This window comes from Triticum dicoccoides, chromosome 4B, assembly GCF_002162155.2.
Source record: "Triticum dicoccoides isolate Atlit2015 ecotype Zavitan chromosome 4B, WEW_v2.0, whole genome shotgun sequence".
In the NCBI taxonomy this organism is placed as follows: domain Eukaryota; kingdom Viridiplantae; phylum Streptophyta; class Magnoliopsida; order Poales; family Poaceae; genus Triticum; species Triticum dicoccoides.
Window position 1 is genome coordinate 471,230,333 of NC_041387.1, and position 27,558 is coordinate 471,257,890.

The 27,558-nt window shown below is 48.4% G+C and overlaps 1 long non-coding RNA gene across 1 annotated transcript; it reads right to left on the reverse strand.

The window, feature by feature from the left end:
* Positions 1-946: 946 nt before the first annotated feature.
* LOC119290937 lies at positions 947-2,783 on the reverse strand. Its single transcript, XR_005142118.1, has 2 exons — positions 2,058-2,783; positions 947-1,809 (listed from the first exon to the last, which is right to left on the reverse strand). It is a non-coding gene; the product is annotated as an uncharacterized LOC119290937 (long non-coding RNA).
* Between the last annotated feature and the right edge of the window lie 24,775 nt (positions 2,784-27,558).

A 27,558-nucleotide genomic window follows, 5' to 3' on the forward strand; every position in this document is an offset into this window, starting at 1 on the left:
TACGCCGTTGAAAAGATATTGACGATACGCAACTTTTTCATGTAGAACATTCTCTCTAATTCCTTACGGTTTAAGAACAGTTTCGATTTTACCGAAAAGCGGACACTCTGTTCTTCGCGAGACCAAAATTATCGTATGTACTGCATCGGACAGAAGAACGCATTGCTTCAGACAAAATACCACACTGCATCAGATGGGCAAGTGCACTACATGGTTTCTTTTTGTTTAGACGTATTTTTTCTCGGACGAGAAAAGAAGAACACACTGTTTCAGACGAAATACCGCACTTCATTAGATGGGCAAGTGCACTGCATGGTTTCTTTTTGTTTAGACTTATTATTTCTCGGACGAGGAAAGAAGAACACACTACTTCAGACGAAATAGCACACTTCATCAGACGAACAAGTGCACTGCATGATTTCTTTTTTGTGAGACGTAAATTTTCCCAAACAATGTGGAGTGCACTTCATGTCGAGCGTTGGTGAACCGCAATACTATGAAAAGTGAACCTCGAGACTACCGTAAACAGGCCTTGACACTACCGAAAGTAAACCGCGTGAGTTTTTTCCAAACTATTTTTTTTTTGTGCATAGACCGGGCGAGTGGACCGCACGGACTGAGCGAGTGAACTACATCTAATAAGAAGTGATCTTCTTTTGAGATGTTTTTGTTTTCTGTTTACCAAGTAAACCACAAAGGAGTTTAATAGCGAACTGCGTGAGAGAACAAAATGAGCTTCAATACATACATACCCATTCAATATTTTCACACAGCCACAATCAGATTAGTCAACCGCATTAGGTTTTATTTTTTTTCAAAGTGTGCACTGCTGTTGCATGCCGTTTGAATCTTTTTTTTTCACATCCCTTTGAAAAATATCAAAAGGAAAAGTTAACCATTAAACACGACAAGAGAAACCACATTTTTTGTTTATTCTTCACCGTTTTTGTGGTTGTCGATCAACTACAAATTAGTTTATTCTTCACTATTTTTGTTGTTGTCCTTTTACTACGTATGACAAAGAACTTCGAACAAGTGAACCACTATGGCAGGAACAAGCTAGCGAACCATCTGTATGAGTACGTGAGTCCAAAAACAAAAGCAAAAGGTAATGTCTGCATTTTACAAAAAGAAACTGTATTGTAGTGCACTTCAGTTTTCTTCTCTACACAACAAACTGAGCAGCAGTAATTGGTCTCCCACCCGCACACCCACGGAGGCTGAAGCGCACACCCACATACAACGAACCACAGGCTAGCAGCAATGGGTTACACGACAACGATCACAGAAACTGCTCTGCATCGCAAGTCCACCAACATCGACGCCTGCGTGGCTTGATGCTTCATCAAATTACCGGCTTGATGCTTCATCAAATTACCACCAACATCGCAAGTCACAGAAACAGAAATTGCCTAGGCGTCGATGCAGAGCTAGGCTGTGAGATGGATTGCGCGAGATCTTGATGAAACCTTCACATTGCTTTTTTCAAAATCCTGCAATATGCACAAGATGCAACAAATCTGACTGTCTTCATCATCGGGGAAAAGGAAAACTGCAGCCTTGTATTGGGGAACTGGACGGACGAGGCGAACCGCACTGCACGCGCACATGCTCCTTCTCTCCCGCTCGCCGTTATGTCGTCGGTGCAGCCCTGAAACCCCAGGAGCGTGGCAATGTGGACAGCATGATGGGTCACGCAGAGGAGGAAGGGAGAACACGCCGGTGGGTGTGAAGTGGACTACACGACGGGGAGCTCTGTCGCGGCCGAACTGAACTTCAAACAACTTGTAAAACCTCTAAACAACCAACCTGAATAACAAAAACAATTGAAATTGAATTGGAACCCAGTAAACTGAACTTGTTGTATCCCGAAAGCGAACCACATGTCACTTTTTCAGAACCCAGTAAACTACCGTCGCCGCTGCAGCTCCTGTGGGCCCGTCGTCGCGCTAGGGAAGCTACGCACGCACGCCAAGTGGACTGCGACGACCCACCCAGAGGAAAGCACGACAGGAAGTGCAGTTGGAGAGGGGAGGGGCCATGGCTGTTTTTCTCACCTGGCTCAGCCGCGTGCTTGGAAAGGGAGGGCTGTCCCGCAGGTCCTGCGCTCTTAACGGAGGCTTGAGGAGGTGCTCCTCCTTCCGTTTTTCAACTTGTCACTGCACGGGTTGTAGACGCCGGCAAGCAGCGGAGCTAGATGCACCCGTCAGCCCTCAATGTGACCGAGGCAGAGGAGAAGAGGGGAGGGTCAGTGGCGTGGAGCCGATTGCTGCCTTGGGGGTGGGGAGGGGGCCTTGTCGTGGGAGATACACGGCGCCGCCGCGGGTGTCCACGCCTCCGTTCAGAGCGCAGGACCTCGCGCGCGGGGAGGGGAGGCGTCGCGAGAAGCGGCTCGGCAGCGCAGCTAGCCGGGAGGGAGGGCGGTGCCTCGGTGCGCCTTGGCCGGTGACTGGGCGGTTGGGGAGGGGGAGACTAGGGGAGGTGGAGTCGGATCCCACCGGATCTGGTTGTTGCTGGGCGGGCTTGGCCGCCGGAGGTAGTTGGCTGGTCGGGGGGGCCTGTGCCGCGGCGGCGGCGATCGAGATAGGAAGGCGGGGCAGGGGAGGCTGGTGGCGCGAGGGAGATGGTGGTGGTGGGGTGCGGTGGTTGGGTCCGTCCCCCTGGTCGCCGGTTGCCGGGTAGGTGGTGGTGGGCGGCGGGGCTTGGCGCAGATGCGGCAGTGGAGGCAGGTCGTGGAGATTGGGGAGAGTGGTCGATCGTGGGGGCTGGTGGGTGGTTGTGGGAGGAGGTGTGGGTTCTTATTATATTTGTTCGTTCGGGGGTGTTAGCAGAATAAGGGTTTGGTGTGAATAAGACTCTAGAGGGTGTTATCATAATAGACTCATCCTATTTGGGTTCTTATTATATATGTATTGTTGACATTACCCTTGAGGTAAAAGGTTGGGAGGCGAAACTATAAGCCCCTATCTTTCTGTGTGTCGGATTGAAGCTTCGAACCCATAAGTATCACGTGAGTGTTAGCAATTGTGAAAGACTAAATGATAGTTGAGTACGTGGACTTGTTGAAAAGCTAATTGACTCTTTCCGATGTTATGATAAATTGCAATTGCTTCAATGACTGAGATCATAGTTTGTTACTTTTCAATGAAGTTTCCGATTCATACTTTACCTTGTGAATGAATTGTTACTTTATCATAAGAAATTATATGACATTATATGTTGCTGTTCTAAAGAATATCATGATCACCTCATGTCTGTATTTTATTTTATCAACACCTCTATATCTAAACATGTGGACATATTTTTCGATTTCGGCTTTCGCTTGAGGACAAGCGAGGTCTAAGCTTGGGGGAGTTGATACGTCCATTTTGCATCATGCTTTTATATTGATATTTATTGCATTATGAGTTGTTATTACACAATATAGCACAATACTTATGTCGTTCTCTCTTATTTACAAGGTTTGCGTGTAGAGGGAGAATGCCGACAACTGGAATTCTGGATTAGAAAAGGAGCAAATATTAGAGACCTATTCTGCACAACTCCAAAAGTCCTGAAACTTCACGGAGAGTTATTTTGAAACTAATAAAAATATTGGGCGAAGAAAGCACCAGAGGGAGGCCACCAGCCATCCACAAGGGTGGGGGCGCGCCCCCTTGCCTTGTGGGCCACCTGGTGTCGATGTCAAAACGGCGGATTCGGGTAGGGGGTCCCGAACTGTGCGTCTAAGGCTAATGGTAACAGGAGGCGGGGACACAATGTTTACCCAGGTTCGGGCCCTCTCTATGGAGGTAATACCCTACTTCCGGCTTGATTGATCTTGATAAATATGAGTATTACAAGAGTTGATCTACCACGAGATCATAATGGCTAAAACCCTAGAAGTCTAGCCTATGATTATGATCACCTCTACGGACTAAACCCTCCGGTTTATATAGACACCGGAGGGGACTAGGGTTATACAAAGTCGGTTACAAAGAAAGGAATCTACATATTCGAATCACCAAGCTTGCCATCAACGCCAAGGAGAGTCCCATCCGGACACGGGAAGATCTTCTGTCTTGTATCTTCATAGCCCAACAGTCCAGCCAATGTTAATAGTCCGGCCGTCCGAGGACCCCTTAATCTAGGACTCCCTCAGTAGACCCTGAACCAGGCTTCAATGACGATGAGTTCGCGCGCAGATTGTCTTCGGCATTGCAAGGCGGGTTCCTTCTCCGAATACTCCATAATAGTCTTCGGACATAGAAAATGTGTCCGGCTCTGCAAAACAAATACCACACACAACCGTAGAAAGTATAATATTTCACGAGTCCAATCCGCTGACAACTTTTTGTAACATGACATCACGTCACCGCCCGGTCATTATTCGAACCATTTTTTAGCCTGCTACTCCATATTCCAAGGTGCGGTTTTATTGGCACATCTTGTCAAAGCAGAGATCATGTCCCCTTATTATGGGATTCTCATCAATACGGGCATGGTACCAACTGTACCACCTGCACGGCCGTTGGGGAATAGGCGAGTTTTAAGGCGAGCGGGGAGGCGCATGATATTCACTGCCTTTATAAAGGGATAAGGATCCACCCTTTTTCACCCACGCCTTCTCCAGCTCTGCCCATCCCATTCTCGAGCTCCAGCGCCCAAGTTCTCATCTTCTCTGCCCCCAGAAAGCACTCCAGCCATGTCCAGATCTGGAGCGCAAGGCAAATGGATGGCCTCCTCCGTCAAGGAGAAGGACATTATGAAGCTCCGGGAGGTCGGGTACTTGGCCAAGGAGATCGCCCATCGGCTTTCGGCCGAGGGACAGATCGTACCCACCCTCGAGCCCCATGAGAGGGTGGTGTTCATCTCTCACTTCATCCGTGGGCTGGGATTCCCTCTCCACCCGTTTGTCCGCGGACTTATGTTCTACTACGGGCTGGACTTCCACGACCTGGCGCCCAACTCCATCCTCAACATCTCGGCATTTATTGTCGTGTGTGAGGCCTTCCTCCGCATCCCATCCCACTTCGAGCTATGGCTGAAGACCTTCAATGTGAAGCCAAAGGTGGTGAGTGGTCAACAAGCAGAGTGCGGAGGCGCCATTGTGGGCAAGATGCCCAATGTCACATGGCCCGAAGGCTCCTTCGTGGAAACCGTCAAAGGGTGGCAATCAAAGTGGTTCTACGTGACAGAGCCGCGCGGCACCCCCTGGGTCGCGACTCTCGCATTTCGGTCCGGAGTCCCGATGCGGCTCACCTCCTAGCAAGAGAAAGGCCTGACCTGGTCTTCTCCGGAAGAGCTGACAGCGCTCTAGACGTGCATTCAGAACATGATAAACAAGAAAATCAAGCTCGTCAATGTGATCCAGGTGATGCTTGTTCGCCGGATCCTTCCGTGCCAACGCTGGACTTGCCATCTATGAGAGTTTGATCCGGCTAAGCACCAGACCCTGCTGGAGCTCTTCGTCACTACACACGAAGACATCTGGAAGGTGCTCTTCAAGGCCAACGAGGCGTCGCCGCCAACGACCAAGGATCGCGGGCATGACTTAACCCATACTACTAGTCCGGTAAGTTTTTTCATGTTTTCAAGGTGTACCCTTTACTTGCATACTCAAGGAAGGTGTCTAAGCCTCCCTATTGATTCTTTCAGACCTGGACAAAGAAGGCGGAGCGGATTAATTGTCCGGCTCCGCTGCCAGAGGACCCAAAAATCCCGCTTCTGATGAAGATGCGGGTTCCGGCGCCTTATCAGGCGCCGGAGAAGAAGGCCAAGGGGACTAGAGGTGGTCTCCGTCGCAAGGGCACTTCAGACGCGACATCCGAAGACGCCGAGACTCACTCCTCCGTCGCCAAGGATGACGAGGAAGAGGAGGAAGAAGAAGAAAGTCATTCCCCCCTGAGGGGGGAGAAAGAAGAGGTCGGCATCCACGCGTTTGGAGGCTGAGGCGTCCAAGAAGGGGAAAGCTTCCCTTCCGGACAGCTCCACCACGGCCACCGACAGTAGCTCAGAGTGGCGCCCCAAGGACAAGCCCCTGGCCACATCATAAGTATCCAGACACATTCATATATCCGACCCTTATTACTTCATTGTTTTGACGTGTTGAACCATGTATTTCTAGTCCGGCTCGGTCCAACCTCAAGCGGTCCTTATCTTCGGAGGATTCGCTGGACCCGGATGCGATGGACAGCGGGACTCTTCCCGCGGCCTCCTCTCCCAAGGACATGGATGGCGCCGAGGCGTCGTCCCGAAGGATCCCAGGCCCGGGAGAGATTCAGGATGCCGTCAGGGAGGCGCCAGAGGGTGAAGCCTCGGCTGTCGGTCACATGGGGGAGCAAACCCCCATGGATATTGACGATGGGGGCCGTATCCAGTTCGGCCCCCGGCCGAATACAGTTCCGGAGACCCATGTGGCTCCGGAATCAGGCCAGCCGCCTCTTTCGAAAGAAGGAGGTGTGCCTATTTCACCGATGACCTATGTCCATCCAGAGGCACCGAATAATTTGTTGGAAGTGCTGCAAGGCGCTTCCATTGTTGAGGAACATTGTACCCTTATGGGTACGGTGATTGAGAGGATTCAGTCCGTGAAGAGCGGACTGACCGAAGCCTGCACAAGCCTTCTAACAGGCTTTGAGGTAAGCAACGTAATTATAAAAAGAATGTCACAGTATAGACAGTAGCCCCTGATACTTTGTCCGGTGTTCGGAAAGAAAAGCCGAACAGAGGATCAAATGATTTTCGCAGGAGACTAACCTAACATGTCTATGTGAACAAATAGGCGTCGCTGCTGGCTGCGACCTCTCAGACTGCTGAAGTCTCCGGACTGAAGCAGAGTCTGGAGCGGACCGAGGAGGAGCTTGGCCGCATGAAAAAGCAGCTGGAAGATAATCAAGGTATGCAATAACCTTGTATATATTCAGGAAGGATGAATGATTTGTGCTGACTAAAGTTCCATTTGATTTGTTAGGGGCGGTGACCGAGGTAGAGACCCTCAAGAAGGCGCTGGCAGAGGCCAAGGAAAAGCCGCTAAGGAAAAGGTCACCAGTGAAAAGCACGAGGCCAGGGTCATTGAGGTCCAGTAGGAGCTCCAGGACGCCGTCAAGAAGTGCGAGTCCTTGGAGCGCAACCTTACGGATCAAGAGTCCGAGCTCACCAAGGCCCGTCAAAACGCGCAAGATGCCTGGGTCGAAGCCCAAGGCGGCCTCCAGGAGATCTAGGAGGCCAGAAATATCGCGGCGGGTAAGGCCTTGATTATGCAGAGCAAAAATGTGAAGAAAAGGTTCCTATTACTGACTCGGATTTGGAGTTCTCCAGGGGCGTTTGCGGATCTGCCATGCAATGTTTCCGACGCTGCGGAATTTTTTCGAGCCGAAGAGGGAAGCTCTACGGGGAAGCTATTTTGGTCGCAATACCTTGCGCTAGAATATCCGGTGCCATTGAGAGATCAGCTAAAACAGTTGGTCGAACTGCACAATGCGGCCGAACTAGCCATGAAGGATTTAATAATCCGGCTATGGCCTGCCAAAGCCATCCCCGGCAACTACTTTAGGCTCGTGAAGCGGCTTGCTAATGCCTGCTCTCGGCTGGATGCCATCAAACGGTCAGTCTGCATCGAAGGCGTGCGAATGGCCTTCGCCCGAGTCAAGATGCATTGGACGAAGATGGACATCGTGAAGCTCATGACCGAGGGACTGCCCGCGGGCAAGGAGCACCACACCCCTGAGCTGTATTTTGACAATGTCATGGAGGGGTCCCGCATTGTGGCGTAGCGATGTGCAAAGGATGTTATGTTTCCCTGAATACATTCATATTATCATGTCATGTATTATGAAACAAGATTGTTATGTAATATAATGCTTGTTATTTAAAAAATGTCCTCCTATGCGGCCGTGTTGTTAATTCTAAGAGTTGGCCAGTCGTCAGCTTCCGCCCCCACGTAGATAGTACGGGGGTGTTCGGGATAAATATAAACACTCTTTACTCCAAAGTTTGGTCCTTAAAGGAGGTGTTTAGCACAACGAACAAGGCAATTGGACTATGTGGCTTTATCACCCTCACTTAGCCATAGGAGTTCAACAATAAAAGCATAGGCGCAGCCCCTAGTGTTCATAAGTCCGAACTTGGGATGTTGTAAACACCTGATCGGATGAAAACCGAGTCGTCGCATAATGCGGAAAAAATCGCTAAAGATTTGTAACCTCTCAAACAGCTGACCGGCTCCACGCATCATGACAATCAGTTTTCAGCTTTCTCTACTGAGGTGCTCATCCGGATGAACCAGGACACAATCGCAGTAGTTCTCCCTTTACTACCCTAGCCGATATAGCGGAACATAAAGTAGCAAGCACAGGAGCCGGGCAACCCATCTATTGACCAAAGACATGATTCGGAGCCGATGCATATAATGTTATAAGTTCGGAGTGCCGAACTACACTGTAAAAAAGTGTTCGGACTTTGTTGTCGTATTATGGAGCATAATGAAGCCCCTGGCGAATTAAGTCGTACCAGAGTGTACGGGTGCAATTGGATAAAAATATCAAGAAAAGGAAAAAAATGAAATAATAGGCTAATGCTGCAAAAATTGGGCCGCAAACTATTTTTTCATTGTAGTTTGATTAATACGTCAAAGTGTATTTTGTACAAGTAATGCAATAAGCAACAGGGCTATTTAACATGCCACGACCAAGCGAGAGCTGCGTGCGGGTCCTCAGAAACAGGTATAGCGATCGTTTAAAGAAACCACCCGGAAATTTCCACATAAGTCAATGCTTCTTGCCGTCTTGGTGTATCCATCCCTCTATAGGTCTGTCGATTAGGTCACCAGGAAGGACCTGGGAAAGAAAAGAGACCTGAAAAGAAAAAGAAAAAGAAAAAGGAAAAATATGCGGGTCCAGGAGCGGTTGAGCCGTACTAAGGACCACCATCTAGATGTGCCTCCGTTTATGCCCATGGTGTTTTAAGTGCGTAGTTATGTACGCGCGGTACGAATGTCGTCGTTTGATCGGGACTGGGACAGAAGCCGAATTGATAGTCAACCTCTTGACGAGCTGGATTGTCCTGCTGTAGAGTAGTTCGGACTCGCTTGACAGTGTCCGGGAGCTTGGCCGCCGAATTGATGTTTAGCCTTAAAAGGCTGCTCTGTACTTCTGCTGCGAGGGCAGCGGTGTGCTCCTCAGTACGGAGGGAGCGTTACGTGTTTCCATTGACTGTTATGATACCGCGTGGTCTGGGCATCTTGAGCTTGAGATAAGCTAGTGCGGCACCGCATTTAATCGAGTGAATGTGGTTCGTCCGAGCAGTGCGTGATAGCCACTGCGGAAGGGGATGATATCGAAGATCAATTCTTTGCTTCGGAAATTGTCCGGGGATCCGAAGACCACTTCCAGTGTGATTGAGCCGTACAGCAGACCTCTACACCTGGTATGACACCTTTAAAGGTGGTTTTTGTGGGCTTGATCCTTGAGGGATCAATACCCATTTTGCGCATTGTATCCTGATAAAGCGGGTTTAGGCTGCTGCCACCGTCCATGAGGACTCGCTTCAGATGGAACCCATCAATGATTGGGTCGAGGACCAGTGCGGCTGAACCGCCATGATGGATACTTGTTGGATGATCCCTGCGATCAAAGGTGATCGGGCAGGATGACCATGGGTTGAACTTTGGGGCGACTGGCTCTATCGCGTAGACGTTGCTGAGTGCGCGCTTGCGCTCCCTCTTGGGGATATGGGTAGCATATATCATGTTCACCATTTTGACTTGGGGGAAACTTCTTCTGTCCCCCTATATTCGGTGACTGGGGCTCCTCGTCATCGTCCTTGCTTTGGGACCCCTTATCCTTGTGCTCGGTGTTTAGTTTTTCGGCCTGTTTAAAAACCCAACACTCTCTGTTGGTATGATTGGTTGGTTTATCAGGAGTGCCGTGGATTTGACATGGATGATCGAGTATGCGGTCCAAACTAGACGGGCCCGAATTGTTTCTTTTTAATGGCTTCTTCTGCTGACCGGAGTTAGAGCCACTGAATCTGGTGTTACTGTCGTGTCTTCGGTGTTGTCACCGTTGCTTCGATGTCTGTGTCTGTTGCGTCGTCGCTTGTCGTTGCTGTTTCTGGCTTCAGAAGTGCCAGGTTCGCTTGCATGATTATTGCTATGGGCTAGCCAGCTATCCTCACCCGCATAAAAGCGGGTCATAAGTGTCATGAGGGATGCCATGGACTTCGACTTTTCTTGGCCGAGGTGTCGGGCGAGCCATTCATCACGGATGCTATGCTTAAAGGCCGCTAGGGCTTCGGCATCCGGACAGTCAACGATCTGGTTCTTTTTAGTTAAGAACCTACTCCAGAATTTCCTGACTGACTCTCCGGGCTGTTGAACTATATGACTTAAGTCGTCGGCATCCGGAGGTCGGACATATGTGCCTTGAAAGTTATCAAGAAAGGCATCTTCCAAGTCCTCCCAGCTGCCAATGGAGTTTTCGGGTAGACTGTTCAACCAGTGCCAAGCTGGGCCCTTGAGTTTTAGCAGGAGATATTTGATGGCGTGAAGATCATCACCGCGGGCCATATGAATATGGAGAAGAAAATCCTCAATCCATACCGTGGGGTCTGTTGTCCCATCATATGATTCGATGTTTACGAGTTTAAACCCTTTCGGGAATTCATGTTCCATTACTTCATCAGTGATACAAAGGGGGTGTGTGGTGCCTCTATATCGGGCCAGGTCGTGATGTAACTGGGATGGAGTTCGTCTGCAGTTTTCGGCCCGGATGTGGTTATGTTTGTTATGTCCAGCCGGATGGCCATCGTCGTGCATCAGGGCATGCCCCCGCGATCCATAGATCGATCTGGTCTGACCTGCTCTGTTTTCGAAGTCATGCCGCAGGTCATATATACATCCTCGAGCTGTTGTATTTCTGTTTTTACGGCGAGGTAGTGCGGGCTGGTGTTCGGCTCGAGGTGCCGCTTTGTCTCGTCCGCGTGGTGGTCGGTCAGCCATATTATGCGCTGGTAGGATGGTCTCCAGCGCCTCGTCATCGAACTGTGGTAATAGTTTGCACTTCGGGTAACTTTTGGTTGGGCACTCAAGGCCATATTACTCGGCTGCCAGGACATCAGTTCATCTGTCATTGAGCAGATCTTGATCAGCCTGAAGCTGCTGCTGCTTCTTTTTCAGGCTCCTTGAAGTGGCTATTAGCCGGCACTTAAAGCGCTCCTTTTTGACGGGCTCCTCAGGCACGATAAAGTCTTCGTCACCAAGGCTCACCTCATCCTTGGAGAGTGGAAGGTAGTTGCTATCCTCCGAGTCTTCATTCATGGCCTGTTCGTCAGGGCTAACTCGCCCATCTTCCCGTTCGTCCTGTTCGGAGGTTGGCTCAACGGTGTCTTCATTATCTTCGGCATCGTCCGAAGTATTGTTTTCTCCTGTGACGGTATTGCTGTTTTTACCACGGCATGGCTTAGAGCAGCGCTGCTGACGCTGACGCTTTGGCTGTATCTCAGGAGGCTTATCCTCGACTGGATTTTCATTGTCATCGTTGTTCTCTTTGGGTGTATCCACCATGTATACGTCATACGAGGAGGTGGTTGTCCAACGCCCTGTAAGTGGTGGTTTTTGTGCCTGCTCCTCTCCGGCATCGTCGTCCATACCGTCGATGTCTTTGGAGTCGTAGTCGAGCATGTTGGTTAAGTCCTCGATAGTGGCTATGTAGTGGGTGGTGGGTGGGAAGCGAAATTCTCCATCATCAGCTTCAAATTCAAGCCGGATATAGTTCAGCTGCGAGTCTCCTAACAAGGAGAGGGCTTTCAGTGAGTTTAGCACATCACCTAAAGGTGAGTGCCGGAAGATGTCCGCAGAGCTGAACTCGAGGATCGGCGCCTGATCAAATTTGATGGGCACGGATGCGCGCGGTTCGAAACTTATGGCCGGAGACGAATCTGAGGTTCTGATGACATAGGCCCCGCTCGAGGTTGGACCTGTGTGCGGCTCCACCACCGCTGAGTCTGTGGATTCCGTGGCGGGGTTGAGCATCCCGTCCTCGGATGGCGCAATCTGCTCCGGATCTAGGGCCAGAGCGGTTATAGGTGCTATCTCCTGCGCACGATCCGATGATAGATTTAGGTCATGTTCATTGTAGTGGAAGGGAGCAGCCGTCATGGGCTCGAATCCGTTGAAGATCAAGTCTCTGCAGATATCGGCCACATGATTCAAGCTTCCAAGTCTGACCCAATGGCCAGGGGCGTAGCTTTCGATCTGCTCTAGATGGCCAAGCGAGTTGGCCCACAGTATGAAACCGTTGAATACAAAGATCTGTTCGGGGAGGAAAACCTCCCCCTGGACTGCATTGTTGTATACGTCCTGCTTGATTAATATTGATGATGTGTGTTACAAGAGTAGATCTACCACGAGATCAAGGAGGCTAAACCCTAGAAGCTAGCCTATGGTATGATTGTTGTTTGTCCTATGGACTAAAGCCATCCGGTTAATATAGACACCGGAGAGGGCTAGGGTTACACAGAGTCGGTTGCAATGGTAGGAGATCTACATATCCGTATCGCCAAGCTTGCCTTCCACGCCAAGGAAAGTCCCATCCGGACACGGGACGAAGTCTTCAATCTTCTATCTTCATAGTCTTGGAGTCCGGCCGATGATGATAGTTCGGCTATCCGGACACCCCCTAGTCCGGAACTCCCTCAATAGCCCCCGAACCAGGCTTCAATGACGACGAGTCCGGCGCGTATATTGTCTTCGGCGTTGCAAGGCGGGTTCTCCTTCAAACTTCATGTTCCTGTCGAATAGTGTCCGACTTCCTTATAAATGTTGCGCTCCTTGGCTTCTACGCCCAATAATGGCCTTCTTCCACGTGTCGTATGAATGCGAAAGCTAGGGTATTTTTATATTTTTCCCCTAGCCGTGCGAACGAGCCGCCTATAAGAGAGGCGAGGATCTAGATCCAACTCACACCATCCTCCTTCCGCAAGTACTCATCGAAGCGCCTCTGACAAAAATCCATTCTATCATGGATAGTCGACGCGGCTCCTCCTCTCGCGCTCCCAGCCCTAAGCCAGGAGATTGGGGGAGATGCTCAGTTCCACACAGCGAGCTAGTGGCGCTCCAAACCGAGGGATATCTTCCCCCAGCCTTCATGGTTCCGGTTCGAGCGGGACTGGCCACCTTCAGGGGTGGAAAGCAGGCGGAGAGCGTTCCCAACCCCTCCAAAGGAGAGCGGGTATGCTTTGTCCCTTATCTAATAAGGGGACTCGGATTTCCCATACATCCGTTTCTCTGGGGGCTCCTAGAGTTCTACGGACTCCAGCTTCACCACCTTACACCTGCCTCCATTTTGCACATCGCGGGCTTTGTAGCTCTTTGCGAGCTGTTCTTGGGCATCGAGCCCCATTTTGCGCTGTGGAAGAGATTGTTTTGCCTTGTACCCTGTTCTCATGAGGGGTCGATATATCAAGTGGGCGGACCAAAATATGGCACATCGCCAGGACCGGATATCTATCCGGCACCCCGAAGAAGGCGTCTGAAGACTCGCCTTCGGAATGGTTCTATATGGAGGACGCCCCTCTGCCGGATCCAGTTCGGATCGGCCTCCCGGAGTTCAGCAATGCTCCCTTGAAGAAACGCCTGAGTTGGCGCCCGCGGAGCCCTGAACGGGAGGATGATGGGAGCTTCCATTATCTGATGGGTCGGATTAGGTTACTAGCCCACTCTGGATTGACCATGATCGGAATCATGGCCACGTGCATTATGCGAGGGGGGCAGCCGCTCCAATATAGGGGCCACCCTATGTGGGATTTCAACGGGGAGGACGACGCCACCCGTCATGGCCGCAAGGGGCCGGGATCGTCCGCGGATCTGGTGAAGATCCTGTCCGGCTTGTACAAGGGGGAGAAGGAGGACTTTCTCCAGACGAGCCCATTAAATGGGTTCTCCATGAATAACCCTCGGAGCTGGGTAAGCGAATGTTTATTCATCCGACCCGTGCTTTCGAAGTTAAATGCCTTACTTTATGATTTTGACGCAGGAACTGCGTCGGGATGTGGAGGGCATACACAGTCCGGCTCCACAACCCGAGGATCCGGGAAGATCCCTTGATCCGGCCTCCGAAGAAGATCCGGACCTAAAGGTGGAGCTAATTGACGGGTTGTTCCACCAACTCAGCATGGACAATGCTTTAGTCGCCATTACGGCTGACTACCCCGGATTATGTCTGGCTTCTCAGGTAATTATGACTGGAGTTCTGACACCATTACTTCGTCTTTGCGTATTTCAGATCATCGTATACCAACGGTGTCTTGCAGGAGGTGCCTTCAAGGCGAGAAGCCGAACCCACGGCGGCTGACCAGCTAGGGTCAGTTCGGCCCAGCAGGCGGAAAAGGAGTGCGACGTGAATCGAAACGTCGCCGCAACGGTACGGCGCACCGCTGTTTTTAAGGGAAGGATCCCTAGGAGGTATATTAATGCCCATAACTTTTCCAGGAGAAAGAGCGCTCGCCGGACAATGTCCGGAGAGGTTGCCATCAAGCCTCCGCCAGCCATGCTCCAACGCGTGGTCCGGAAGGGGAGGCGAACACAAGGCATGAGCCGGATGCTCCTCCAACGGAGGATGCCGACAGGCTGTCTGCCACCCGTTCTGAGGTGGAGAGCGCCATGATTCACAGGCGTCGCTGGACAGTTCTTCGTGACGCGCATTTCTCCCCGGAGGCGTTGAATGCCTTTGATGCGGGAGACGCGCACCTCCGTGCCGCTCAAGATGGTTTAACCAGAGCCACGGAGTAGTATGTGAAGGACATATGGGTAAGTAATTTTAATAGTTATATATGCCAGTAGCCCCCGAGACTTAATATAGTTAAAATAACTGATTTAAGGATCATTTATTATGCAGGATCTTACTGAGAAGAATACCCACCTGTCCCAGGAGCTTCAAGAGTGCAAGTCCCAACTTGAGGCCGCACTGACCGCCGCATGAGGAGACACAGAGACCCCCTCCGGTAACACATATTTCAAAAATGTTTTATGGCGTGCGGCGTGCGTATAAATCTGACAATAATATTGCAGATGTTGCCGGACTTGATCCGGACAAGCAACAGCTACCCCGCCAGTTGAAGGCTGGCGAGAGGGTGCTTATGAAGGTGCAGCAGGAGAGGAACAAACTCCAAGATGCCCACACCCAGCTTGGAGAAGAGCTAAAAGGTGTTTGGGCCCAGCTGTCTGGCTCCTTGAAGGAGAATCAGCGGCTTCGTCGCGGCATCTATAGTAAGTGCTTGAGCAAACTCTTTTGAAAAGAAGAGTTCAGCGAGGAAGTCGGTTGACAGAAATATGTCTGTAGGTGTGCTCACAGGTCGCCCTATGGAGGAAATGCCCGGTTCAACGGGTGACCAACTTCCCGAGCTGGTGCAACTGCTTGAACGTGTTCGGCAGGCGATGAGTGGCGTCGTTCAGGCCTTATGACCTTCCATCTCCCTCCCTGAGGGCCTTGGAGGGCTTGCTGAGAAGCTTCAGGGAGTACGGCGATGTCTCCGTCTGTGGAAGATATCGGCCTGCCGTCAAGGCGCCAGGGAGGCCTGGGCCATGGTGAAGACGCGATACCCGAAGGCTGACCCAAACCACATGGCCGAGGTCGGACCTGTGGGGCCTGATGGGAAGGAGATCCCTGTGAGCTTGATGTACGGCCAAGTAGAGCTGGCCGCGAAATATTCCCAACAGGACTGTAAATTAAACAGCCTACTAGATGGGATTGAAGAGGAGTACAATTAGTCAGTTTGACGATGTAATTTTAAAATGACATGTAAAATGCCTTCTAGCCGGATTGTAGATCGTTTGCCTTTGCGGACCTTTTCGCTTCAACCTCGGGACCCAACAGTCCGGAGTGTGTCCGAATACCCTTATGGTTATAAAAGAACCGGGGCATGCGTGGAGATAAGGCGTAGGGGTCATAATTGCTTTATCAGACAAGTGCCCAACTAGCTATGTTATATTACATGGTTAGTAAGAAACATCTTCCAGGGAGAATAGTTCCGTTAAGGGTTCCTTTCCCTGGGAGGCATGCCCTAAAGTGCATGTCCGGACTGCGAAAATAGCAGAAAAAGCATCTGGGGGCAGATAAATAAGTAAGTAATGAATCATCTTTCAGGTCACCGACCGAATATTCCCTTAAGAACGCTAGCCTTCGGCTTCACCCAGTCTGAGGTACACATCCGGCTGACCCGGCAGTAACAATCGCAGAGGTGCTCCCTTTACCTCCTAGCCGAACAATCGGGAACGTAGGGGTAAGCACAGGAGCCAGGCAACCTGGCTTGGCCAAAACTTAAGTCATATCGATGCATATAATGGTGATCAAAAGGTACATGCGGAAGTGTGACACATGTGGTGGGCATGAAGCCCATATAAATAAGCTTCTGTTAAAGAAGCCCCCAGGTATAACGAGTGCGAGTAGCACATCGAGTGAGTGCGAACAAAGCGCAGATTAGCCCTCAAGAGGTTTGTACTGAAAGAGGGAGGAAAAAGGAGGGAAAACAAAGATAGCGAAAAAACATGAAAGGTGGACGGAGGAAGGAGACGAACCCTGAGTCCGGCGCTAGGCGTAAAATCTTCGGAGACGGGCTGCGTTCCATGGGTTTGGCTCGAGTCGGTTGTCAGATGCGTTGCGTAGACGGTATGCACCACCGGTAAGGACTTGGTCGACGATGAAGGGACCTTCCCATTTGGGCTTAAGTTTGTCCTTTTTCTTGTCCGGCAGGCGTAGAACTAGCTCGCCAACATTGTAAGTTTTGGCCCGTACTTCTCTGCTTTGATATCTTTGAGCCTGCTGTTGATAGAATGCGGAACAGGATTTTGCCACATCGCGCTCCTCCTCTAAAGCGTCCAAACTATCCTGCCGATCCAACTCGGCTTCTCTTTCCTCGTACATGCGCACGCGAGGTGAGTCATGAATTATATCGCAGGGCAAAACTGCCTCAGCGCCGTATACCATAAAAAATGGTGTGAATCCGGTTGTGCGGTTTGGCGTGGTCCACAGCCCCCAAAGTACGGAGTCGAGCTCCTCTACCCAATGCGTATTAGATTCCGTGAGGGACCGCACTAATCTAGGTTTGATGCCGCTCATGATTAGACCATTTGCTCGTTCCACTTGACCATTAGTTTGAGGGTGGTAGACTGAAGCGTAGTCGAGCTTGATGCCCATGTTTTTGCACCAGAGTTTAACCTCGTCGGCCATGAAATTCGTGCCATTATCAGTGATGATGTTGTGGGGGACACCCAAACGGTGTACTACCCCGGATATGAAGTCTATCACAGGTCCGGATTCTGCCGTTTTAACCGGCTTGGCCTCTATCCATTTGGTGAATTTATCCACCATGACCAATAAGTATTTGTGCTTGTGGGTTCCCCCTTTAAGGGGTCCAACCATGTCAAGCCCCCAGACTGCAAACGGCCAAGTAATGGGTATAGTTTTGAGGGCGGTGGGTGGCATGTGGCTCTGATTAGCAAAGAGCTGGCAACCAACGCTTCGTTGGACTAAGTCCTGAGCATCTGCCCGGGCGGTCGGCCAATAAAACCCTGTACGGAAGGCCTTGCCTACAAGGGCCCGGGCGGCGGCATGGTGCCCGCCGAGTCCGGCGTGAATTTCAGCCAGGAGATTTCGCCCTTCCTCTTCGGAGATACAACTTTGAAGGACTCCGGTTGTGCTTTTCTTATAAAGTTCTCCCTCATGGACCTTGTAGGCTTTAGATCGCCGAACTACGCAGCGGGCCTCATTTTGGTCTTCGGGAAGTTCCTGCCGGATTAGGTAGGCTAGGAATGGTTTCGTCCACGGGGCAATTACTGCCAGTATTTCGTGGGCTGAATCTGTTATTGAAGGAAATATGCCCTAGAGGCAATAATAAAGTTATTATTTATTTCCTTATTTCATGATAAATGTTTATTATTCATGCTAGAATTGTATTAACCGGAAACATAATACATGTGTGAATACATAGACAAACATAGTGTCACTAGTATGCCTCTACTTGACTAGCTCGTTTATCAAAGATGGCTATGTTTCCTAGCCATGGACAAAAGAGTTGTCATTTGATTAATGGGATCACATCATTAGGAGAATGATGTGATTGACATGACCCATTCCGTTAGCCTAGCACTTGATCGTTTAGTATGTTGCTATTGCTTTCTTCATGACTTATACATGTTCCTGTAACTATGAGAAATATGCAACTCCCGTTTACCGGAGGAACACTTTGGGTACTACCAAACGTCACAACGTAACTGGGTGATTATAAAGGAGTACTACAGGTGTCTCCAAAGGTACATGTTGAGTTGGCGTATTTCGAGATTAGGTTTTGTCACTCCGATTGTCGGAGAGGTATCTCTAGGCCCTCTCGGTAATGCACATCATTATAAGCCTTGCAAGCAATGTGACCAAATGAGTTGGTTACGGGATGATGCATTACGGAACGAGTAAAGAGACTTGCCGGTAACGAGATTGAACTAGGTATTGGATACCGACGATCAAATCTCGGGCAAGTAACATACCGATGACAAAGGGAACAACGTATATTGTTATGCGGTTTGACCGATAAAGATCTTCGTAGAATATGTAGGAACCAATATGGGCATCCAGGTCCCGCTATTGGTTATTGACCGAGAATGGTTCTAGGTCATGTCTACATAGTTCTCGAACCCGTAGGGTCCGCACGCTTAACGTTACGATGACAGTTTTATTATGAGTTTATAAGTTTTGATGTACCGAAGTTTGTTCGGAGTCCCGGATGTGATCACGGACATGACGAGGAGTCTCGAAATGGTCGAGACATAAAGATTGATATATTGGAAGCCTATGTTTGGACATCGGAAAGGTTTCGGGTGAAATCGGGATTTTACCGGAACACCAGGGGGTTACCGGAACCCTCTCGGGGGTTAATGGGCCTTAGTGGGCCATGAGGGAGAAGAGGAGGGCCGGACAGGGCAGGCCGCGCGCCCCCTCCCCCCCCCCCTAGTCCGAATAGGACAAGGAAGGGGGGGGGCGGCGCCCACCTTTCCTCTTTCCCCTCCCCCCTTTCCTTCTCCACCAAGGCAAGAGGGGGGAGTCCTACTCCCGGTGGGAGTAGGACTCCTCCAGGCGCACCCCAAGGGGGCCGGCCGCACCTCCCCCTCCCTCCTTTATATACGGGGGCAGGGGGCACCCCACGACAACACAAGTTGATCTACGGATCGTTCCTTAGCCGTGTGCGGTGCCCCCCTCCACCATATTCCACCTCGGTCATATCGTCTCGAAGTTTAGGCGAAGCCCTGCGCCGGTAGAGCATCATCATCGTCACCACGCCGTCGTGCTGATGGAACTCATCCCCGAAGCTTTGCTGGATCGGAGCCCGGGGATCATCATCGAGCTGAACGTGTGCTGAACTCGGAGGTGCCGTACGTTCGGTGCTTGGATCGGTCGGATCATGAAGACGTACGACTACATCAACCGCATTGTCATAACACTTCCGCTTACGGTCTACGAGGGTACGTGGACGGACACTCTCCCCTCTCATTGCTATGCCATCACCATGATCTTGCGTGTACGTAGGAATTTTTTTGAAATTACTACGTTCCCCAACAGTGGCATCCGAGCCTAGGTTTTATGCGTTGATGTTATATGCACGAGTAGAACACAAGTGAGTTGTGGGCGATATAAGTCATACTGCTTACCAGCATGTCATACTTTGGTTCAGCGGCATTGTGAGATGAAGCGGCCCGGACCGACATTACGCGTATGCTTACGCGAGACTGGTTTCACCGCTACGAGCACTCGTTGCTTAAAGGTGACCGGCGGGTGTCTGTCTCTCTCACTTTAGTTGAACTGAGTGTGGCTACGCCCGGTCCTTGCGAAGGTTAAAACAGCACCAACTTGACAAACTATCGTTGTGGTTTTGATGCATAGGTAAGAACGGTTCTTGCTAAGCCCGTAGCAGCCACATAAAAATTGCAACAACAAAGTAGAGGACGTCTAACTTGTTTTTGTAGGGCATGTTGTGATGTGATATGGTCAAGACGTGATGCTATATTTTATTGTATGAGATGATCATGTTTTGTAACCGAAGTTATCGGCAACTGGCTGGAGCCATATGGTTGTCGCTTTATTGTATGAAATGCAAACGCCCTGTAATTGCTTTACTTTATCTCTAAGCGGTAGCGATAGTCGTAGAAGCAATAGATGGCGTAACGACAACGATGCTACGATGGAGATCAAGGTGTCGCGCCGGTGACGATGGTGATCACGACAGTGCTTGGAAGATGGAGATCACAAGCACAAGATGATGATGGCCATATCATATCACTTATATTGGTTGCATGTGATGTTTATCCTTTATGCATCTTATCTTGCTTTGATTGACGGTAGCATTTTAAGATGATCTCTCACTAATTATCAAGAAGTGTTCTCCCTGAGTATGCACCGTTGCGAAAGTTCTTCGTGCTGAGACACCACGTGATGATCGGGTGTGATAGGCTCTACGTTCAAATACAACGGGTGCAAAACAGTTGCACACGCGGAATACTCGGGTTAAACTTGACGAGCCTAGCATATACAGATATGGCCTCGGAACACGTAGACCGAAAGGTCGAGCGTGAATCATATAGTAGATATGATCAACATAATGATGTTCACCATTGAAACTACTCCATCTCACGTGATGATCGGACATGGTTTAGTTGATTTGGATCACGTGATCACTTAGATGACTAGAGAGATGTCTGTCCAAGTGGGAGTTCTTAAGTAATATGATTAATTGAACTTGAATTTATCATGAACTTAGTCCTGGTAGTATTTTGCAAATTGTGTTATAGATCAATAGCTTGCGTTGTTGCTTCCCTATGTTTTTTGCTTCCCTATGTTTTTTGTGTTCCTAGAGAAAACTATGTTGAAAAATGTTAGTAGCAATGATGCGGACTTGGTCCGTGATCTGAGGTTTATCCTCATTGCTGCACAGAAGAATTATGTCCTTGATGCACCGCTAGATGACAGACCTATTGCAGGAGCAGATGTAGACGTTATGAACGTTTGGCTAGCTCAATATGATGACTACTTGATAGTTTAGTGCACCATGCTTAACGGCTTAGAATCGGGACTTCAAAGATGTTTTGAACGTCATGGACCATATGAGATGTTCCAGGAATTGAAGTTAATATTTCAAGCAAATACCCGAGTTGAGAGATATGAAGTCTCCAACAAGTTCTATTGCTAAAAGATGGAGGAGAATCGCTCAACTAGTGAGCATGTGCTCAGATTGTCTGAGTACTTCAATCGCTTGAATCAAGTGGGAGTTAATCTTCTAGATAAGATAGTGATTGACAGAATTCTCTAGTCACCATCACCAACTTAGTAGAACTTTGTGATGAACTGTAGTATGCAAGGGATGACGAAAACGATTCCGAGCTCTTCGTGATGTTGAAATCAACGAAGGTAGAAATCAAAAAAGAGCATAAAGTGTTGATGATTGACAAGACCACTAGTTTCAAGAAAAGGGCAAAGGGAAAGAAAGGGAACTTCAAGTAGAATGACAAGCAAGTTGTCAGTCCCGCGAAGAAGCCCAAAGCTGGACCAAAGCCTGAAACTGAGTGGTTATACTGCAAAGGAAATGGTCACTAGAAGCGGAAATGCCTTGAATATTTGGTGGATAAGAAGGATGGCAAAGTGAACAAGGGTATATTTGATATACATGTTATTGATGTGTACCTTACTAGTGTTTATAGTAACCCCTGAGTATTTGATACTTGTTCAGTTGCTAAGATTAGTAACTCGAAACAGGAGTTACAGAATAAACAGAAAGTAGTTGAGGGTGATGTGACGATGTGTGTTGGAAGTGGTTCCAAGATTGATATGATCATCATCGCACACTCCCTATACTTTCGGGATTAGTGTTGAACCTAAATAAATGTTATTTGGCGTTTGCGTTGAGCATGAATATGATTTGATCATGTTTATTGCAATACGGTTATTCATTTAAAATTAGAGAATAATTGTTGTTCTGTTTAAATGAATAAAACCTTTGATGGTCATACACCCAATGAAAATAGTTTGTTGGATCTCGATCGTAGTGATACACATATTCATAATATTGATGCCAAAAGATGCAAAGTTGATAATGATAAGTGCAACTTATTTGTGGCACTGCCGTTTGGGTCATATCGGTGTAAAGCGCATGAAGAAACTCCATAAAGATGGATTTTCGGAATCACTTGGTTATGAATCATTTGATGCTTGTGAATCGTGCCTTTTGGGCAAGATGACTAAAACTCCATTCTCCGGAACAATGGAACAAGCTACTGACTTATTGGAAATAATACATACCGATGTGTGCGATCCAATGAGTGTTGATGCTCGTGGCAAGTATCGTTATTTTCTGACCTTCACAAGATGATTTGAGCAGATATGGGTATATCTACTTGATGAAACATAAGTCTGAAATAGTTGAAAGGTTCAAAGAATTTCAGAGTGAAGTGGAAAAATCATCATAACAAGAAAATAAAGTTTCTGCGATCTGATCGCGGAGACGAATATTTGAGTTACGAGTTTGGTCTTCAATTAAAACAATGTGGAATAGTTTCACAGCTCACGCCACCTGGAACACCACAACGTTATGGTGTGTCCGAACGTCGTAACCGCACTTTATTGGATATGGTGCGATCTATGATGTCTCTTACTGATTTACCACTATTGTTTTGGGGTTATGCATTAGAGACAGCTGCATTCACGTTAAAAGGGCAACATCTAAATCCGTTAAGACGACATCGTATGAACTATGGTTTAGCAGTAAACCTAAGTTGTCGTTTCTTAAAGTTTGGAATTGCGATGCTTATATGAAAAAGGTTTTCAACCTGATAAGCTCGAACCCAAATTGGAGAAGTGCGTCTTCATAGAATACCCAAAGGTAACTATTGGGTACACCTTCTATCACAGATCCGAAGGCAAGTTATTCATTGCTAAGATGGATCCTTTCTAGAGAAGAAGTTTCTCTCGAAAGAAGTGAGTGGGAGGAAAGTAGTACTTGATGAGGTAATTGTACCTTCTCCCTTATTGGAAAGTAGTGCATCACAGAAATCAGTTCCAGTGATTCCTACACCAATTAGTGAGGAAGTTAATGATGATGATCATGAAACTTCAGATCAAGTTGCTACCAAACCTCGTAGGTCTTCCAGAGTAAGATCCGCACCAGAGTGGTACGGTAATCATGTTCTGGAAGTCATGTTACTAGACCATGATGAACCTACGAACTATGAGGAAGCGATGATGAGCCCAGATTCCACAAACTGGCTTGAGGCCATAAAATCTGAGATATGATCCATGTATGAGAACAAAGTATGGACTTTGATTGACTTGCTCGATGATCAGCAAGCCATGTTAAATAAATGGATCTTCAAGAGGAAGATGGACGCTGATAGTGTTACTATCTACAAAGCTAGAATTGTCGCAAAAGGTTTTCGACAAGTTCAAGATGTTGACTACGATGAGAGTTTTTCACTCGTATCTATGCTTAAGTCTGTCTGAATCATGTTAGCAATTGCTGCATTTTATGAAATCTGGCAAATGGATAAACAAAACTGCATTCCTTAATGGTTTTCTTAAAGAAGAGTTGTATATGATGCAACCAGAAGGTTTTGTCAATCCTAAAGGTGCTAACAAATTGTGCAAGCTCCAGCGATCCATCTATGGACTTGTGCAAGCATCTCGGAGTTGGAATATATGCTTTGATGAGTTGATCAAAGCATATGGTTTTATACAGACTTTTGAAGAAGCTTGTATTTACAAGAAAGTGAGTGGGAGCTCTGTAGCATTTCTAATATTATATGTGGATGAAATATTGTTAATTGGAAATGATATGGAAATTCTGGATAGCATGAAAGGATACTTGAATAAGAGTTTTTCAAAGCAAGACCTCGGTGAAGCTGCTTACACATTGAGCATCAAGATCTATATAGATAGATCAAGACGCTTGATAAGATTTTTCAATGAGTACATACCTTGATAAATTTTTGAAATAGTTCAAAATGGAACAGTCAAAGAAAGAGTTCTTGCATGTGTTGCAAGGTATGAAATTGAGTAAGACTCAAATCCCGACCACAGCAGAAAATAGAAAGAGAATGAAAGTCATTCCCTATGCATCAGTCATAGGTTCTATAAAAGTATGCCATGCTATGGACCAGAACTATTGTATACTCTGCCCTGGTTTGGCAACGGAGTACAATAGTGATCTAAGAGTAGATCACTGGACATAGGTCAAGAATATCCTTAGTGAGGACTAAGGAGACATTTCTCGATTATGGAGGTGATAAAAGAGCCCGTCGTAAAAGTTACAACGATGCAAGCTTTTACACCAATCCAGATGACTCTAAGTCTCAATTTGGATACATATTGAAAGTGGGAGCAATTAGCTAGAGTAGCTCCGTGCAGAGCATTGTGGACATAGAATATTTGCGAAATACATACGGCTCTGAATATGACAGACCCGTTGACTAAGCTTCTCTCACGAGCAAAACATGATCATACCTTAGTACTCTTTTGGGTGTTAATCACATAGCGATGTGAACTAGATTATTGACTCTAGTAAACCCTTTGGGTGTTAATCACATAGCGATGTGAACTAGATTATTGACTCTAGTAAACCCTTTGGGTGTTAATCACATGATGATGTGAACTATGGGTATTAATCACATGCAGATGTGAATATTGGTGTTAAATCACATAGCGATGTGAACTAGATTATTGACTCTAGTGCAAGTGGGAGACTGAAGGAAATATGCCCTAGAGGCAATAATAAAGTTATTATTTATTTCCTTATTTCATGATAAATGTTTATTATTCATGCTAGAATTGTATTAACCGGAAACATAATACATGTGTGAATACATAGACAAACATAGTGTCACTAGTATGCCTCTACTTGACTAGCTCGTTTATCAAAGATGGTTATGTTTCCTAGCCATGGACAAAAGAGTTGTCATTTGATTAATGGGATCACATAATTAGGAGAATGATGTGATTGACATGACCCATTCCGTTAGCCTAGCACTTGATCATTTAGTATGTTGCTATTGCTTTCTTCATGACTTATTCATGTTCCTGTAACTATGAGAAATATGCAACTCCCGTTTACCGGAGGAACACTTTGGGTACTACCAAACGTCACAATGTAACTGGGTGATTATAAAGGAGTACTACAGGTGTCTCCAAAGGTACATGTTGAGTTGGCGTATTTCGAGATTAGGTTTTGTCACTCCGATTGTCGGAGAGGTATCTCTGGGCCCTCTCGGTAATGCACATCATTATAAGCCTTGCAAGCAATGTGACCAAATGAGTTGGTTACGGGATGATGCATTACGGAACGAGTAAAGAGACTTGCCGGTAACGAGATTGAACTAGGTATTGGATACCGACGATCAAATCTCGGGCAAGTAACATACCGATGACAAAGGGAACAACGTATATTGTTATGCGGTTTGACCGATAAAGATCTTCGTAGAATATGTAGGAACCAATATGGGCATCCAGGTCCCGCTATTGGTTATTGACCGAGAATGGTTCTAGGTCATGTCTACATAGTTCTCGAACCCGTAGGGTCCGCACGCTTAACGTTACGATGACAGTTTTATTATGAGTTTATAAGTTTTGATGTACCGAAGTTTGTTCGGAGTCACGGATGTGATCACGGACATGACGAGGAGTCTCGAAATGGTCGAGACATAAAGATTGATATACTGGAAGCCTATGTTTGGACATCGGAAAGGTTCCGGGTGAAATCGGGATTTTACCGGAACACCGGGGGGTTACCGGAACCCTCCCGGGGGTTAATGGGCCTTAGTTGGCCATGAGGGAGAAGAGGAGGGCCGGCCAGGGCAGGCCGCACGCCCCCTCCCCCCCTAGTCCAAATAGGACAAGGAAGGGGGGGCGCCCCCCTTTCCTCTTTCCCCTCCCCCCTCTCCTTCTCCACCAAGGCAAGAGGGGGGAGTCCTACTCCCGGTGGGAGTAGGACTCCTCCAGGCGCACCCCAAGGGGGCCGGCCGCACCTCCCCCTCCCTCCTTTATATACGGGGGTAGGGGGGCACCACACGACAACACAAGTTGATCTACGGATCGTTCCTTAGCCGTGTGCGGTGCCCCCCTCCACCATATTCCACCTCGGTCATATCGTCACGGAGTTTAGGCGAAGCCCTGCGCCGGTAGAGCATCATCATCGTCACCACGCCGTCGTGCTGACGGAACTCATCCCCGAAGCTTTGCTGGATCGGAGCCCGGGGATCGTCATCGAGCTGAACGTGTGCTGAACTCGGAGGTGCCGTACGTTCGGTGCTTGGATTGGTCGGATTGTGAAGACGTACGACTACATCAACCGCGTTGTCATAACGCTTCCGCTTACGGTCTACGAGGGTACGTGGACGGATACTCTCCCCTCTCGTTGCTATGCCATCACCATGATCTTGCGTGTACGTAGGAATTTTTTTGAAATTACTACGTTCCCCAATAGTTATGTCATTGGCTGAGCCGCCGATTGTGTCAGAATGGTCTGAGTTAGGTGATGCAGCTGGTTCCGGATTGTTATTTCCGAACTCCTCTTCCCATAATACGGATGGCTTAAAGAGCCGTTCCAGGAAGATGTTTGGAGGGACGGCATCACGTTTTGCGCTGATGCATGCCAACACGTCTGCTGCCTGGTTGTTATCCCGGGCTACATGTTGGAATTCGAGTCCTTCGAACCGAGCTGACATTTTTAGGACGGCGTTGTGGTAGGCTACCATTTTCGGATCTTTGGCGTCAAAGTCTCCATTTACTTGGGATATTGCGAGGTTTGAATCCCCGCGCACCTCTAGGCGTTGAATGCCCATGGAGATTGCCATCCGGAGGCCTTGTAGAAGGGCCCCGTATTCGGCTGCGTTGTTGGAGTCCATGTACATTATTTGAAGTACGTATTGGACTGTGTCTCCGGTTGGGGACGTCAAGACGACGCCAGCCCCCAAGCCAGCCAACATTTTGGATCCGTCGAAATGCATGATCCAATTGGAGTACACGTTGTACTCTTTAGGGAGTTCGGCTTTGGTCCATTCGGCGACGAAGTCAGCCAGAACTTGCGACTTTATAGCTCACCGTGGTTTGTAGGTCATGTCAAATGGTAAGAGCTCAATGGCCCATTTTGCAATCCTGCCCATTGGGTCGTGATTGTTTATAATATTGTTGAGAGGTACTTCGGAGGCCACCGTTATGGAACACTCTTGAAAGTAGTGTCGCAGCTTCCGGGATGCCATGAACACCGCGTACGCTATCTTTTGATAATGTGGGTACCGGGACTTGCATGGAGTTAAGACAGTGGATACGTAGTACACTGGTTTTTGAAGAGGGAATCTGTGCCCTTCTGTTTCTCGTTCGACGACGAGTATCGCGCTGACAACCTGATGTGTTGCTGCGATATATAATAACATAGGTTCGCCCAGGTTGGGCGCGGCCAGGACCGGATTTGTTGCCAGTATGGCTTTGATTTCTTCGAGTCCGGCTGTGGCAGCATTCGTCCATTCGAAGTGTTCGGTGCGCCGGAGGAGGCGATAGA